General features: G+C 41.1%; 1 protein-coding gene across 2 annotated transcripts in view; it reads left to right on the top strand.

Annotated features, from left to right (window-relative positions):
• The first annotated feature begins 2,096 nt into the window (after positions 1-2,096).
• The window catches only part of FILIP1 (filamin A interacting protein 1), a 124,593-nt gene continuing 110,363 nt past the window's right edge, over positions 2,097-16,326 (top strand). The window contains exon 1 of one of the 2 annotated variants that reach the window (XM_061623147.1): positions 2,097-2,516. The gene's annotated coding sequence lies outside the window, so the exon portion shown is untranslated. The remainder of the gene's footprint in view (positions 2,517-16,326) is intronic. The other variant, XM_061623148.1, reaches the window with a different exon arrangement.

Raw genomic sequence — 16,326 nt, 5'->3', positions numbered from 1 at the left:
CTGTTCAGTCCTAGAACTTGAGCAAGGCAAAGATCTGTGGGTATTTACTTGGAGGGGACAACCACCCCCTTACTTCCTAGTCACTGGTGAGCGAGTTCAGTCTGTTTTCCTTTTTAAGTGTGTAATATGAAAAAGTGGCCTGGCACATGAAACAGTGGCCTGGAATGCTTGGGCTGTCAAATACACCGGTTCCAATTTAAGTAACTTTATTAAGATCAGGGCTAAGAGATGAGGGAGAAATCAGGTAGGCAGCATAAAAAGAAACAAAACATATGTATGCTTTAAATAGACCACACTAGACAGTCTTTTTTTTAAATCGTAAACTTCTTGCAAGGAGGAAGGAAAACCATTCTGAGATGATAAATTAGTGACAAATTTCATACAGAATAAGCTTCATTTTATCCTCTTAGAATCAGGGGGGAGATTGGCAGGGAGAAGAATCTCCAAGCAGGCTGGGCCATTGTTGCTGGCTGGTTGGGCTTTTCTGGCATACTTGGAGCATGTATGAAGAGAGAGATGGGCCATTAACACTTTCCAACAACTCTGGAATATAAAAAGAAAGGTGTGAACAAGGAGAGATTTCTTTTTTACTTCAGGTAGACAGGACCCATCAAAGGGAAAATTCTAGCCTGTGTATCTGAGAGATGCTTGAGACATGACAGGACAGCTATTCTAAAATGGAGACGTTAGGTCACTTTGGCAGGTATACTGTACTTTTAAAGTGGCAGACGTTTTATTCTCAAGTATTTTTCCAGGATGCCCTCTTCAGTATACCTTCCAAGGGAAGCTTCTACTTGGGAAATAATAATTAGGAGTCTGGTGGATATGTGTGCTATTTCATAAAGATTTCAGTCAGCTACACAAGACTTTTGATAAAAGAAAGTACCTCAGGAGAACAAACAAACAACACTTTAGTATTGCTTTAGTTAGGATAGAGTTTGGAAAGCTGTGGCCCTTCAGATGATGTTGGATTCCAACTGCCATCAGCCCCAGCTACAGTGGACAATGATCAGGGATTATGGGAGTTGTAATCCAATATCTGGAGGGCCACAGTTTTCCTACCCTTTCGGGAAGGGCCATAGCTAAGTGATAGAACATCTGCTTTGCATACAGAAGCGCCCAGATTCAATTCCTAGCATCTCTAGGTAGGGCTGGGAGAGACCCCTGACTGAAAACCTGGAGAGCCACTGCTAGTCAGTAGACAGTAATGAGCTGTAGGACCAACGATCTGACTTGGTATAAGGAAGCTTCCTATGTTGTTCACCCAATCAAAATTCAGGACTTGTTGTCTCAAGGTTATCCTAGTAACCTCCTTCTAGTCAAATGGATAAGTAACTCCAAGACAGTAAAAGGCCTGTGCTGATTATTTTGGGTCATTCACTGCTCAGTGTGTGTCTCTGTGCAAATGTGAACGCCACCCACCAGAACTAAAATGCTCTGCGCATTATTTATACGATCACTTATCCCAGGGTAGAAGTAAGGGAAGTCAAGAGCCCTCCTGTCAAGGTTGCCATCTTTCCCTGACCCCCATTTCACGCTTTGAATGTGCAAACAAACCAAAGATCGAAGATGATTCACTGATCTGTATCCCAGGATAGTTGATTATGTAAACAGGATGCTAGAATGCCAAAGCGCCTGTTGAGAGATCCTTGTTAACATTCCATCGGCAAAATTGTTTAAATTGCTTCAAAGTAGGAAAAGAGTTTTCAGGTGCTTATTGCATGTGTGATATCTTTCTAATGAATGCTATTGGCCTTTCAAATGATGGTTTTCCTGTAATTTTTTTTTAAAGACTAAAATAATTTTTAAAAAGACATTGACTTGCTTACCCTGCTATGGTCCCTTCTCCATGTTCTTTTTTTTTAATTACATACTTAATTTGTGTTGATGTTTATAGTCACAGGAAGATATTTTCTTTTTCCTTTTCACAAAACGTGAGGTTCCTTCACATGTACTGAAGTAGCCACAGAGTGCAGTTCTATATCCACTGATAACTCAGCAGCTGAGGAACTCAGCAAAGCCTGCTCCAAACTTCTCAGCTGTTGACAGGCTTGACTTGCTGAGAACACTGGTTAAATATAGCACCAGCGAGCTCAGCTCAACCAAGTCATCGCTCTTAACAGTGTGAGAGGAGACCAGGAGAGGGGAAATGCAATCTCAGAACTTCACTGCCAAAGCTTAGCACCACAGAGCAGCAGTTCTCTGTGTGTGTGTGGAAACAACAGAAAAAGAGGTTTTCAGACAAAAGCCTGGGGAAAGAAGAGTTTGTACCTCCTATTTCTTCTGACTGGTATTTCTCTGAACAGGAACTGCGTTCCTCTTTTACTCTCTTCCCTATTTCCTGCATTACTTCAGTCACTGATAGATCTAGAAAGAAAGAGGGGCGGAGGGGGGGAGCTTCTGTATGTGTGTTCTTCTGGGCCTGAATACCTTCAGTCTTGGTCATGCAAGCTAGATTTCTGAACACAGTGTCTTTGTAAAAGGAAGGCATCTAGCTCCTTTCTGCCAGCTGTCAGGTAAGACTGAATTGACTTTTCCAGTACAGTTTTTTTTTTTGCATCTTGTTTGTGAATGTTTTCTTAAGTGCTTTTGTTGCCTTTGCCTTCTGTGCTTAATGTTCTGTTTAATTTATAAAGTTGAGAAGAGAGAGACTCTTAAAAAAAAGACCAAACAATGCTCTCCTTTACTTTTATCAGGACAGGAAAATTATCACATTCTTCAAGCTATCTGTCAAACTAGCAAGGCTAATAGTAACATTCTAAAACATAATTGGACTCATGATGGGAGATGGTATATGAAGGCATGAATTATAACAAAGGCGTCAGCCATACGTGCTTGTCTAAACACATGGCTGTCAGAAAACTTATTAAGGTTTGACTTTTATTTGTAAAAAAGACTGGCAGGGACTAGTATCACAACAGCTGTAAAACCTAGTAGCGAAGACTGCTGGGAAGCAAGATGAAATAGGCATGCTTAAATATTCTGAATCAACTGTGAGAGTTTTGTCTGGTGCTTTCTATGTCACCGGTCTATTTTTTGGAAGTCTATAAGTGCTTTTGTACACCTGGTACATTTTGTTCTGCCCTTCTGACATAGCTCCGAGTTCTGCCACTGCTATCAAAAATATCTATCTTATTAAATTACAGTTTGAATGTTTACTTCTTGTGAATAACTCCACGAGCACTTATAAACAGGATATGTTTGGACTTAACAATAACTGAATTTATTTCTTTAAGTATAAATATATCTTTACTGAGAACTGAGAGTTCAAAATGTCACCACCTTACTAGAACCCACATTCTACTGTGACAAAAAATAAAAACATTTACTTTCCAGAGTGTGTGGAACTTATTCCCAAGCAACTGACAGTTCTTCATAAAAAATATGTCTATTATATTTTAGTTTTAGTTTTTGTATTTTATCTTGTTTTTGTAAACTACCCTGGAAGCTTTAATGAAGGGTGTATACCTTTTATAATTCAACAATAAAGCAATGGTGTTTACAACTGCAGCTTAAAATTGATACAAATGTGTGGCCCCATGACTACAACTATCTAAATCTTAACTATCTAAAACTAGATAGCAACAGAAAAATCAAATCAAGAAATAAATGCAAGGATAATCCACACTTGGTTGAAATGTGTTCTTTTTAAAAGAAGCATGCAAGATTGTAGTTTTGACATTTACCTGAGATACTTTCTGTTAAAAGATGATTTTCCAGTATTATAAGAATGCAGAAACGCAGCGTCCTGTTGTGTGTCCAGATCAGAACATTTATTCAGTGGCAGTCTTAGGAAGATGATAATGTTTTGCTTTAGTTAATTATACAAAGAAATAAAATGACAATCTGGTCTTTTGATCATTAATACATCTAGTCTGAAAGGAATTACATCCGAGTGATTAAATGACAGCTTAGTGGCAGTAAGTGGACTTAGGGTGATGCCACTAAACTACTATACAATAGTGGTTCTTTTTGCTTTTAGATGTTATGCTGATAATATCACTGCTAACAAAACAATGGGAGAGTTGAAATACTAAGAATGAAACAGTGTCCCAAAGAGGCAGAGAAAAATACATTATTGATTTTCCAGAGATATATCAATTGAATGTTTTGATCCAATATCAGCTATAGCACCTATTCAGGGTCCTGAGTCTTCCTCAGTCTGTTGAGGAGCACACACTGCTCTCCAATCTCCTTCTAGCAGTAGTGCGTGCTGGTTTGACCTGCCCTTATTAGGAACAATGATATGCCCACTCCCTGTTCTTTCATCCCAAGAGATAATAAACTTCCATCCACCATATGAAACAGTCAACCTTGTTGAGATATACATATTGTATAAACCGCAAGATCAACAGTGAATTCTGTCATGATAGCAGTCTCTTATAGCTACTGTAGATAATTGAATGCAAAACCCATAATGTCTCATGTAAAGAAAGCAGCAAGGTCTTATCCTGGATGGGAAGGAATAAGCTGAAGCTGAACCTTGACAAAACCGAGGTACTGTTTGTGGGAGACAAGGGAAGGTTGGGGGATGCTGACCTGGTGCTCAATGGGGTACAATTGCCCCTGAAAGACCAGGTCCGCAGCCTGGGGGTCATTCTTGACTCCCAGCTGTCCATGGAGGCTCAGGTCTCGGCTGAGAGCCGGGCAGCGCTGTATCAACTCCATCCGATACGGAGGCTGTGCCCCTACCTTCCCAATCATCTGCTCCCATCGGTGGTACATGCCCTGGTCTCCTCTCGCCTAGACTACTGTAATGCGCTCTGTGTGGAGTTACCCTTGATAACGGTCCGGAAGCTGCAACTGGTACAGAATGCGGCGGCTCGCCTGATTAAAGGCAGCTGCCTGCGAGATCACATCACTCCAGTGCTAAAGGAGTTGCACTGGTTACCGGTTGTTTTCCGGGTCCAGTTCAAGGTGTTGGTTCTGACCTTTAAAACCGTATACGGTTTCGGCCCAGTCTATCTGAAAGAGCGCCTCCAGCATCAGCAGCGATGCCGCCCAACAAAATCAGCCTCAAAAGGCCTTCTCTCTATCCCACCAGTTAAAACAGCTGGACTGGTGAGGACTAGGGAGAGGGCTTTTTCAATTGTGGCCCCCACTTTGTGGAATTCCCTCCCAAATGATCTCCGCCATGCCCCCTCTATGATGAGCTTCTGCCGGGCCTTGAAAACCTGGCTCTTCAGGCAGGCTTTTGCGGTGGGCTAGGTTTTATTATTGTTGTTGAGATTTTTAATGTTTTAATGTATTTGTATGTTTTTATTTTGTACGTCGCCCAGAGTGGCTGGACAACCAGCCAGAAGCGCAACTAACAAATTTAATAAATAAATAATTATTATTATTATCCTGTAGCATAAAAAGTTATAATTTAAACAAGAGAAAACTTTAAATTGTTCTTGAACAACGGGTGATAGAAACTAATTAGCTCCTCTTGATGAGGATGTTAGGGGAAGCAACATAAAAACCGCTTTGTGGAGTTAACCATCTCACATTGTAGGAAAGGTTATTTTGTTTCACTTTGGCACAGCTAATAGCTTAGTGCTGGCATTCTTGATGGCTTCACCTTAATATTTTTTCAGGTACTGTCTGCCTGAATGAAATTCATCAGTCAATATGTGTAACAGCAAAATATCAGTCATCTCTGTGTCCCTCCCCCTAAACTAGGCAAGCAAGCTAAAATTACCCTTCTAAACAGGTATCCACAAAGAGACTTTGGGAGTTTCCTATCAAATCTGTGAAATATGTAACATAGGCTTTTCAACAGCTGGGTTCAGAGGGATTGTTAATAGCTTGATGGCTTTTTAGTAGCTGAAGCAAGTTAACTAAGCCCTTGGGATGTGCTATAAATACATATATAAAATATTATTATTATTATTATTATTATTTATTAAATTTATACCCCGCCTTATGGCCAAAAGGCCCTCAAGGCGGCTTACAAAAACATGAATATAACACATCATAATGCATAAATACAATAATGCAATTCTCAAAATTAAATAACAACATTATTAAAAGAAAAGAAAAAACATTTAAATGTGTCACAATAAAAGAACCAAACACTTTATAAAAAGGCCTAGATAAAAATCTTCAATTTCCCAGCAAATAAGTAGCATTTTTATTTTTAACATATAAATATACACAGTATATAAGTAGCCAAACAATAATAATAAACAACAAACTAATGAGAACATCTCAATAAATATACAATTAAACAATCCCCACACACTTCACAACAGTGTTTAACAAAAATATGCTGTAGTCCAAATAACAGCAAAAATGAATCTCCAAAATTAAATCTTGACCCCCAAAACAACTAAAAAACAACTAACCCCAGTAGTCTATAGACATCCCGAGCAGCAGGTTCACACACACACACACACACATGGTCTCCAGCCCCTTCAGCAGTTGCTGCTTTTGTAGCTGGAGAGAGACAGGGCCCCACCCTTCCAGGCCAGGTGGAAATCAGCCAGAAATGCAGGGAGCAGGTCTTGCAGAAACTCACACAGGTAGATGGTCTCTGGCCCCTTCAGCAGTTGCTGCTTTTGTAGCTGGAAAATAAATAATCTTTGTCTTCTGGGCTGAAAAAGTTGTTTGGTGTTAACTAGATTTGGTGTAGATTTTCAATCCAGGAAAAGATACAGACCTAAACATATGTTCCCGTTCTTTCTTCCCTCCTTTGCTCCAAAATCTGATGACTTTATGGAAGTCTCTAGAATAGTTCTTCCCAAGAGAAACCAATAGCATGACCCTGCAAGCAGAGGCTTTCCTGGCAGTAGACAACTGCTGCCTTTGCTCTGTTTTGCCGGAACAGTTAAATGGGCAGACAGTAAGATGATGAACCGCTGTTATTGTGATTATGAGTTATTGTTGTCATAGTAATCTTTAATGTGACATTTCTTTGGATGCTTCCAGAGAAAGAGTTTACTGCAAGTGTCAGATCTTACTTATTTTGCACTGCTTGATACCTGCAAATGCAACACACAGAGAGACTGCACTGCTCCCGTGCTCATTACAGACAGTCCAATTAGGAGCACAGGATCATCATGGATGACACAGAGCCCCAAAATAAGTGCAATAGCAGTTGCTCATGCACGTTCAACCTTTATTAACCTTATGTCTCTGTTCCTTCTGTTCACCCACTATCTAAGGTCACAATTTGATCTGACATGGAAGGTCAGTGATCAATATCACCTATACATTCCCCCCCCCAAAAAAACTTAATAACATACAAATGTTCCTACAAGTAAAAGCATGATTACTTAAAGGAGAAGGGGTGTAGCTCAGCCCACTCCATATGTGCTTTCTACTTGCAGGGGGAGTTTATTATATTGTTTGAATATCTCCCTTTTCAAAATAACATTTAAGGCAGCTTTCCTCTCCTCAGCCTCTGCAGCCCCTATTTGGATTACCTTAACTTGCCTGCTTTGCCCATGGCCTGATACTCAGTCTTCTCCCATGCAAATCAAAGGAAGAGACCCAGCCAGACCATAGCATTTTAATTTTTTTCATTTATGGCATTTGCATGTTGCTGCACAACATAAATAAGGCTTAGAATAAATTAAAAACATTAAAATAGAAAGTTAAACATAAACCATTAAAAGGGAAGGGGAAGAACTAAATAAAATACCAAAAAAACAGGAAAAACAGCCAGATGCCTCCGAGAAGCCTGCAAGCAAGACCCAAGTTCAGTACCATTCGCCCTACTTGTGCTTCCCAGCCACTGGTATTCAGAGGTTCACTGCCTCCAATTGTGGAGGGAAAACACAGCCATCATAGCTAGTAGCCATGGATAACTTTATCCTCCATGAATTTGTCTAATCTTTTAAAGCCATCCAAGTTGTTGGCCGACACTGCCTCCTGTGAGAACAAATTCCATAGTTTAACTATGCACTGTGAAATACTTTATTTTGTCTGTCCTGAATCTTCCAAGGTTCAGCTTCATTAGATAGGCCTGAGTTCTAGTCTTATGAGAGAGGAGAAAAACTGTCCTCTATCCACTTTCTCCAAATCATTCAAGTTGTTTAAAAGGCCTGGGTGAACAGAAAGGTGTTCACCTGGTACCAAAAAGACCACAAGGATAGCACCCAGGCAAGCGTCCCTGGGAAGGCTGTTCCATAATTGGAGTGCCACTACTGAAAAGGTCTTCTCCCTTATGGATGCCCACCTCTCTTCATTTGGTGGGGGCACCTGGAGCAGGGCCTCCAAAGGTTTGGGTAGGAACATATGGGAGAATATCAGGTAGCCTGGTCCCAAACTGTTTCATGCTTTAAAGGTTAAAACCTGGGAGGAAGGGCAGGATATAAATTAAATAATAAATAAATAAATAAATAAAACCAACACTTTCACTTGGACTTGGGAATTTAAAGGCAGTCAGTGATAAGGCCACAAGGGGAAGCGTACAAAATATACGGGAGGTGCTACTTTGGCCTCCTGCATTATCGGTTAACATAAGGGAAGGCTTTTATCTCCAAACTCACACAGCTACCCATGTTGCAGTCTTCCTAGCCTAATCAAGACACATTCCTAACGCTCAGGGAGTAACTTGTACCCACAGTTCCTTGGCAACTGCCTGCTCCTGCTTACAAATGCCTGCATCACCATTTTAGGATGAAAAACACCCTGTGTTGGGAAGATTAATGCTGCCAATAATCTGCTAACTGTGTGGAATCCCCTCTGTCAAGGCTATCTTCTAAACCAATAGGGAGCTGTATCCTCCACTGAGTACCTCTCCTTATCATCCTTCCCAAAGAACAAATATAGTGCTCTTTGTCATCTGTGATCCATATTGCTGACCTCCTCTGTTGTGTGGCTCTCTATTTTCCATTCAGTTCACTAAGCCCTCTTCTTCTTAGCCCATCAAATTTCCAAGACTTTGATCTCACCTTCAAAGCTTAGCATCTGTCCTACATCTAGTTCCAGTTGCCATTTCCAGCTCCTCTCCCTTTCCATGGGGGAGGCAGCCTACATCTCTCTCATTCATTTCCTTGCTGCTACCTTATTTGCATATGCTAACGGATGGCCTCTTCTGAAACAAACATTTTCTTCTGCTACATAAAATAAAAGGGTTGTATCCCACATTGCACTAAGGCAGGGTCCCATCAGTGCAAGGATTACCACCAGCGCAATGGACTTCTGCTCCTCCCCCCCCACACCCCTAAGTCTGTTCTAGGGTTCCCACAACCCTCCAGAGAAGATTTGGGTAGGGTGCGGGGGGGAGGGGTGGAAATCCTGTTGCACCAGGAATAATCCTTGCACTGATGGGATGAGTTAAATGAATACCACTCTTAGGGTGTTATTCAATGCTAGTCCTATTCAGAGTAGAGCCACTGAAGTTAATAAACATGACTAATTTAGGTTCTTTAATTTCAATAGGTCTGTTTTGAGTAGGGCTTAGTTGAATACAACTCTCAGTAATTTTCAAATATGCTTTGATGTATTTTTTTCTAACAGTTCTAAAAACAAAACAGAAAAAGCAATCCATCTAGCTAGTCGTGTTGTTATGTGCCTTCAAGTCTATTACAACTTATAGCGACCCTATGAATCAGTGACCACCAGTTGCATCTGTCATGAACCACCCTTTTCAGATCTTGTAAATTCAGGTCTGTGGCTTCCTTTATGGAATCAATCCATCTCTTATTTGGTCTTCCTCTTCTATTTTTCCCAGCATTATTGTTTTTCTATTGAATCATGTCTTCTCACTATGTGTCTAAAGTATGATAACCTCAGTTCCATCATTTTAGCTTCTAGTGATAGTTCTGGTTTAATTTGTTCTAACACCCAGTTATTTGTCTTTTTTGCAGTCCATGGTATGTGCAAAGTCAAAGTTTATGTGACTTTGCTTCCTAAACAGCACATTTGTCAACCAGTGTATCCAGATTGATGATTGTGGTCCCAGTCCAGAGAAGTGTATTCATGCCTATATTCCGCTGAAATTGATGGGGCTGAATTTTAATCATGATGACTAATTTGTCCCACTGATTTCAATTGGATTCAAACGAGTAAGCCCCACTGGACAAAATGGGACTTCTATCTAAACATGGAGAATTGCACTGTAATTATTCTCTAGATTGGTATTTATAAGTGATAACTGGGGTTCCAGGTGAAAAAGATGACAGAACTCATGCCCCATTAACAGTTTTAAAGAAGAGAGAATTTTAGCAGGTGTAACCTGTCATGCAAACTATACCTGCTGAAATTCCCGCTTGTACACAACTATTACAGGCTTTTGCCTCTACTTCTTCCATATTGCTGTTTCACAACATGTTATAAACCAGCCTTTCCCAACCAGTGTGCCCCCAGATGTTGTTGGACCACAACTCCCATCTTTCCTGACCATTGGCAATGCTGGCTGAGGCTGATGGGAGTTGTGGTCCAATAACATCTGGGGGCACACTGGTTGGGAAAGGCTGTTATAAACAGCCATTTCTTCTTATGGTAAAGGTCAGGTTCCGTATACACTGGAGGAAAGCTATGGAAAGGTTTTGAAGGAAATTATGCAACAGAGAGTAGATTGCCATCAACTATTGTATATGCAGTAAGACTAAACACACTGAAGTAACTGAAGTGCCCAGACCCTGATTCTGATTGAGTTAACCCCTGCCAAAGCACTGACAGCTGCCATGTGGCTGCTGTCCCAGTGAAAGCTCTGCCAAACTGTTGTTTGCCCCGTGGCTATGGAAGTGAGAGGACTGGCATCTTGGTCCCACTCATCCACCAGCAGACAACATAGGAACATAGGAAGCGGCCTTATACTGAGTCAGATCTTTGGTCCATCTAGATCAGTATTGTCAAAACAGATTGGCAGCAGCTGTTTGGGATTTCAGACAGCTTTACCACTGAGCTGCAGTCCTTCTCCCAAGAGCTGCTGGCAGGATGCACCTTCTCCCTCGCCACAATAATACTCCAAGAAAACAACTAGCTGCTCTTAGTCTCACTAACTAATTTGGGGGCATCCATAGGCTATTTAGAGAAATTATATTTTTCTGTCCCCACCCCTCCCCTTCTCTCTCTTTTAAAGGTTAAAAAACTACCATATAAATATTTATGTAAGTCGCCTTAACAGTATGGGAGGAAGAGTGAGAGATAAATTTAATAAATAAATAACTTTTAAAAAATGACATGTTGGGATACACATCTAAATAAATGAATAACAAAAATGTTCAAATTGATGTCATTTCTACAATCCCATCTAAACGTGTTAACAAGAGTGCCTCCCTGTATTTGTTTCTTCTTCAAAAGAAGAGGAAACTATTTTCCTTTGTTTACATATTTTTGTTACATGCTCCATGACATAAAACTGGCAGAGGATGGAATGTACACACAGACACTCAGAACCTTGTTTGGAATCTGTGGTGCTGCTACCTGATACTCACGCTGCAAATGGACAGAAGCAGCACTGGGTAGTGTTAGGACGTGTCTGCGTGATGCTCTCTTTTGTTTCTTACTAAACGCTTTAGAGACAAACAGAAAACTATGGGAAGAACTTCCTTGGCAAGGTAAGCCCAAGGATGGTACAAGAGAACTCTAAGTCAAACTCATACCTTGCTTGTTTAGACAGAGTATCCTGCACCAGCACAGCTGTGGTCTACCTGTTCTGTGCAGGTGGCTGGAAGACCAGCATATACTTATCCTAGGCGCATGTAGCACACAGGGGCATCAATTCCCCTCCAAAAACCACTCTAGAGAAGGAACCCCAGGGGTTCTAGAAAGCAAATAATTCTTTTGCTCTACAAACTTGGACAAGTCAAAGTCAAGCACTTTAGAATTCTGAGGGGCTGTAGCTCAGTGGCAGAGCATCTGCCTGGTAAGCAGAAAGTCCCAGGTTAAATTGCCAGCATCTCCAAGTAGGACTGTCTGAAACCCATGGAGAACCACTGCCAATCAGTGTAGATGGTACTTAGCCAGATAGACCAGTGGTCTTTTTTGGTATAAGACACAGCTTCCTATGCACTTTCACATGTACTTAACTCTCCCATTAAAACTGATAGGACTTGAAAGTGTTTTAAGTTTGGCTGGAGGAAGTCTGCAAACTAGCATCCTTAAGTTGTTTCGACTTTGGTGGGATTGACAAAGCCTAACTGTGCTCTTTCCACAATGATATGAAGAAATGGAGAATAATACGAGTTTTATGACTGCTAAAGGCAATGAGTCTTTTGCAGGTGTGAAGAAGTTAAACACATGCCCCCATCAGAGCTGTGCAGTAGACAGCAGTTCGAGATGAGATGGGAGCCAGGAATTGTTTGACAGAGCTAAGGGATGAAGATAGGGCCATAGATAATACAGGGCTGGAGAGCAAGTGAGAATCAAACTATAAACCAGGAGACAGGATCAAAGAGCAACCAAAGGATACAGCAGGTGTGGGCAGAGCTTGGAAAAGTTACTTTTTTGAACTACAACTCCCATCAGCCCCAGCCAGCATGGCCACTGGATTGGGCTGATGGGAGTTGTAGTTCAAAAAAGTAACTTTTCCAAGCTCTGGTGGGGGACATCGGACCCTCCGGATGTTGCTGAATAACAACTCCCATCAGCCCCAGCCAGCATGGCCAATGGACAGAGATTATGAGAGCTGTAGTTCAGCAACATCTGGAGGGCCAAGGTTCCACACACCTGGGATACAGGAACACAGCAAAGGTCAAGAAAACTATGCTGTTCAGGCAAGGTTTCAAGTGGAACAGGAAGCCTGTTTTTATACTCCTTCCTGTCCAGGAGGATCTAGCGGCCAGCCTTGTTGGGCAGATTTAATCCTGAAGATGCTTCACTGCCTAATTAGATGGCGTGGCCTACAGTTTAGTGGCTCACCCCACTGATCAGGCACACATAGATCACTAGACTTCAAGTTCATAGGAAGCTGCCTTACACTGAGTCCATCTACGCACTGTCTACACTGACTGACAGTGGCTCTGCAGGGTTTCAGACAGGATTATTTTGCAGCCTTTCCAGGAGATGCCAGGGATTGAACCTCTGACCTGTTTCATGTACAACCATCAGTTAAACAAGTCATCAGTTAAGCTTTGCAGCCTAGGTTACGCTTTTATGTTCCATGTGTCATTGCTTTAATCCAAATCCCCCTCCCCATGTGGCTGCTTTTAAGAGGAAATAAAATACATTAGGAAATGCAGTCACAGATCCAGTGTGTATCTTGAAATGAGTTGAACTGAAGTCCACCAACGCTGCTTACTGTATACTGAAAGTGATCTGTGAGGCTGTATTTATCAGTATAATTTGGTATTTTACTCCATACAGAGTAGTCCCTTTCCTAAAGATACATAATTTACAAGCACAATTATATAATATCTGTGCACTTCGTTAACTATTTTATGTGCCATGGGAAGAGCAATTTTCACCAAGCACTTTATTTTAAAGTGAACATGAGATCATGGCATGTTGTGTAGATATTATATAGATAGTGAGCAGAGAGTTTTGGTTTATTTGCTTTTACCATTTGACAAGACATAGCTATCTGTAATCAAATAATTGATTCACTAATAGGCAAAAAAACTTGCTGTTTAAGAATATACCTATAGCCAACAGATATTTCTATCAAACTTTAAAAAGCAGGGAAATTGGGCACCTATAGTGAATGCATCACTGGAGCAGGAGACCTGACCTCCTCTCTGAGATATTGTACTGCCCTACAAATTGGTCAAAATGCAAACACCATTTGGGTTGGTCTTTCACAGTCCAATCCACTTCCTGTGTAGCTTGGAAGAATTTGGTAACGTGCCTCTGAGCATATGGGGAGTGATGGCAACGGCTATATGTATGTTCTTAAATGCAAGGTTTTTTGCCTATTAGTGAATTTCTCTGCTTTTTAATCCAAGAGTTAAGAAATGGGATCCTGTGCAAATTTGCTGAGAATGGATTGATCATTTGCATGCTTATTGAGTTCAGTGGGATTTATTCCTGTGTAATCATGCTTAGGATAGGTGAAACTGACCTGGGGGAGAGGCAGGGAGGGGAGGAGGAGGGCAGGAAGGGGTGGCGGAGGAAGGATGGGGAAGGGAAGGGGAGGTAGGAGATTGGATAGGTGGGCACTGGGCAGAGAGGAAGCCCTTTTCCTTTCCAAAAGGAAAACATGAATAGTATCATTCTTTTTCAGGGTTTCCCCCACCTTTTTATTCTACAGCAGGCACATGTATTTTCCCACCCAAATTTAAACCAAAGGTGCCGTGGCCACATCCACACCAGACCATTTCACTTTAGACCAGCCTTTCCCAACTAGTGGGCCACCAGATGTTGTTGGACCACAATTCCCATCTTTCCTGATCATTGGCAATGCTGGCTGAGGCTGATGGGAGTTGTGGTCCAACAACATCTGGTTGCCCACTAGTTGGGAAAGGCTGCTTTAGACAGTCATGGCTTCTCCCAAAAAATCCTGGGAAGTGTAGTTAGTGAAGGGTGCTGAGAGTTGCTAGGAGACGCCTTGTTCCCCTCACAGACCTTCAATCAGAGCGGCTGACTGTTAAACCAGTCTGGCCACTGGAGCTCTGTCAGTGGAATAGGAGTCTCCACTCTTGTGGCTGTATAATTCCACTATATGACACAGCAATTAGACAATTTCATGGTCTAGTGGAAGCAGCCTGAACTCACTCACCGTGTGGCCAGGTTTTTTGGGAGGAGCCTTTTAGGCTGGAATCCTTGTGATTTAGTGTGGGACAGAAAGTGGAATTATGAAATAATTATGTTACCTAATGTCAGTTTTAATGATACAGATACAAGAAATGCAAAAACACAATTTAAGCGTTGCTTGAGAAGCCAGCCTTTGTGTGAACCGTCCTGAGTATGATTTAATGTCATCAAAGCTGAGAGAAACCACTGGAAAGGGCTCCCTGGTTGCTTTTCCTTTTTGGGTAAATTCTTGTGTAAGTAGTTTATGCTGTTCTGAAACTTTGTCTGAAAGAGACAGATAAGTAATCTAAAAGTACAGTCAGGTTGTTTTTTTTTAACAGAATGATATGTGAATTCTTTCAGGCTCATGGGGATTAAATGTTTCAGGGTTTCTAAGCCTAAATCCACTGTGGTACATGGGAAGAAAATTATCTTTGCTTTTTAAAGCAAAGAATTGCAGCCTTAAAAGAATTGCAACAGTTTCAATATTAGTAGCTTTTCATTAAACAGTTATCACTGCTACATTTTTGTGAAGTCTTATTGTATGTGTTCTCGCCTTACCCCCTACAATAGTTGCCATTATAGTTTATCAGACATATTAGTGCTTTTTTAAAAAACAAGAGAAACATGTAAAATAAACAAGTATGTGATTGAAAGCAGTCGACTGCTGACGTCACCCTTACAAACTGCTGCCAACTTGCCTTGTTTATTGATGAGATCTTTGTGAAAATAAGGTCTTTCCTACACACAGATGAGAAGCAATGGGGCTCAGCAGCCTTTCTTTGTTTTTATTCATTCCCATTTCCCTCTCTGCTTTCTAATGCACTTAGGCTAAAAGTAACTTTGTAATAGGCTGAGTTCCGGTAACTGAGTGAGATACAGGCTGATACAAGGAAAGCCTTGGTGTAGAGTTTATGATGGACTATTGCAGTGCAGCAACCTGAGTGCTTAAGGAAATGAAGCAATGCCTGTTTATTAGATCTGCAGTTACTGTGACAACAAACATATACCACCCCGCCCAAAAGAACCACAGCCGTCATTCCTGCCTCAGTTCAAAGCTTTGGAGCAGGCAAGATACTCTCTTAAGCCCTTTTGCATACCTGGCCATACAGCTCACCTGGTTTTACCTCCTTTGTAAGTGTTGATTTAGGTTGTTTAGGTAAGTCATTTGGAAGGGAAGCAGTTGGCTGTGTGCTTACCCATGAGCGCTAAGCCTACAAACGTTGTTGTTGTACGTAGATTGGCCCTCCTCCATTCCCACCCACCCCACCTCCTGGCATTTATTGGCAAGAACTTCTGCTTATGTACATATACTACCAAAATGAACAGTTATTTTAAATCTACAGACTTGATTTAAAATGTATTAATTTAACAGATTTTTAACCTGTCTGTCAGAGTTCCTGCCCTCACAAGACATTTTACAGCAGTTATAAATAATTTGAAAACTATAATCATAAAATTATTAAATAACATTTAAACATTAAAATTACATTTAAAAGATAAGAGCAGCTAAAAAAAACTTGTGCAGCTTGACTGAACCAACTCTTAACCTAACCTACCTCACAGGGTTGTTGCAAAGATGAAAGGGGGAGGGAGAACCCAGGAAGAAAAGCAAGGTGAAAACCATACAGGGAGGGGGAAAAACATGCACAAAAGCACCTTCATTGTTTTATCTCCAACATTCCACAGTCCAGATACTTTATAGCAAGTGACCAAAAC

Source organism: Rhineura floridana, chromosome 4, assembly GCF_030035675.1.
Source record: "Rhineura floridana isolate rRhiFlo1 chromosome 4, rRhiFlo1.hap2, whole genome shotgun sequence".
Classification (NCBI taxonomy): domain Eukaryota; kingdom Metazoa; phylum Chordata; class Lepidosauria; order Squamata; family Rhineuridae; genus Rhineura; species Rhineura floridana.
The sequence above is the reverse complement of the archived record's forward strand: the minus strand, read 5'-3'. Positions and strand labels throughout refer to the sequence as shown.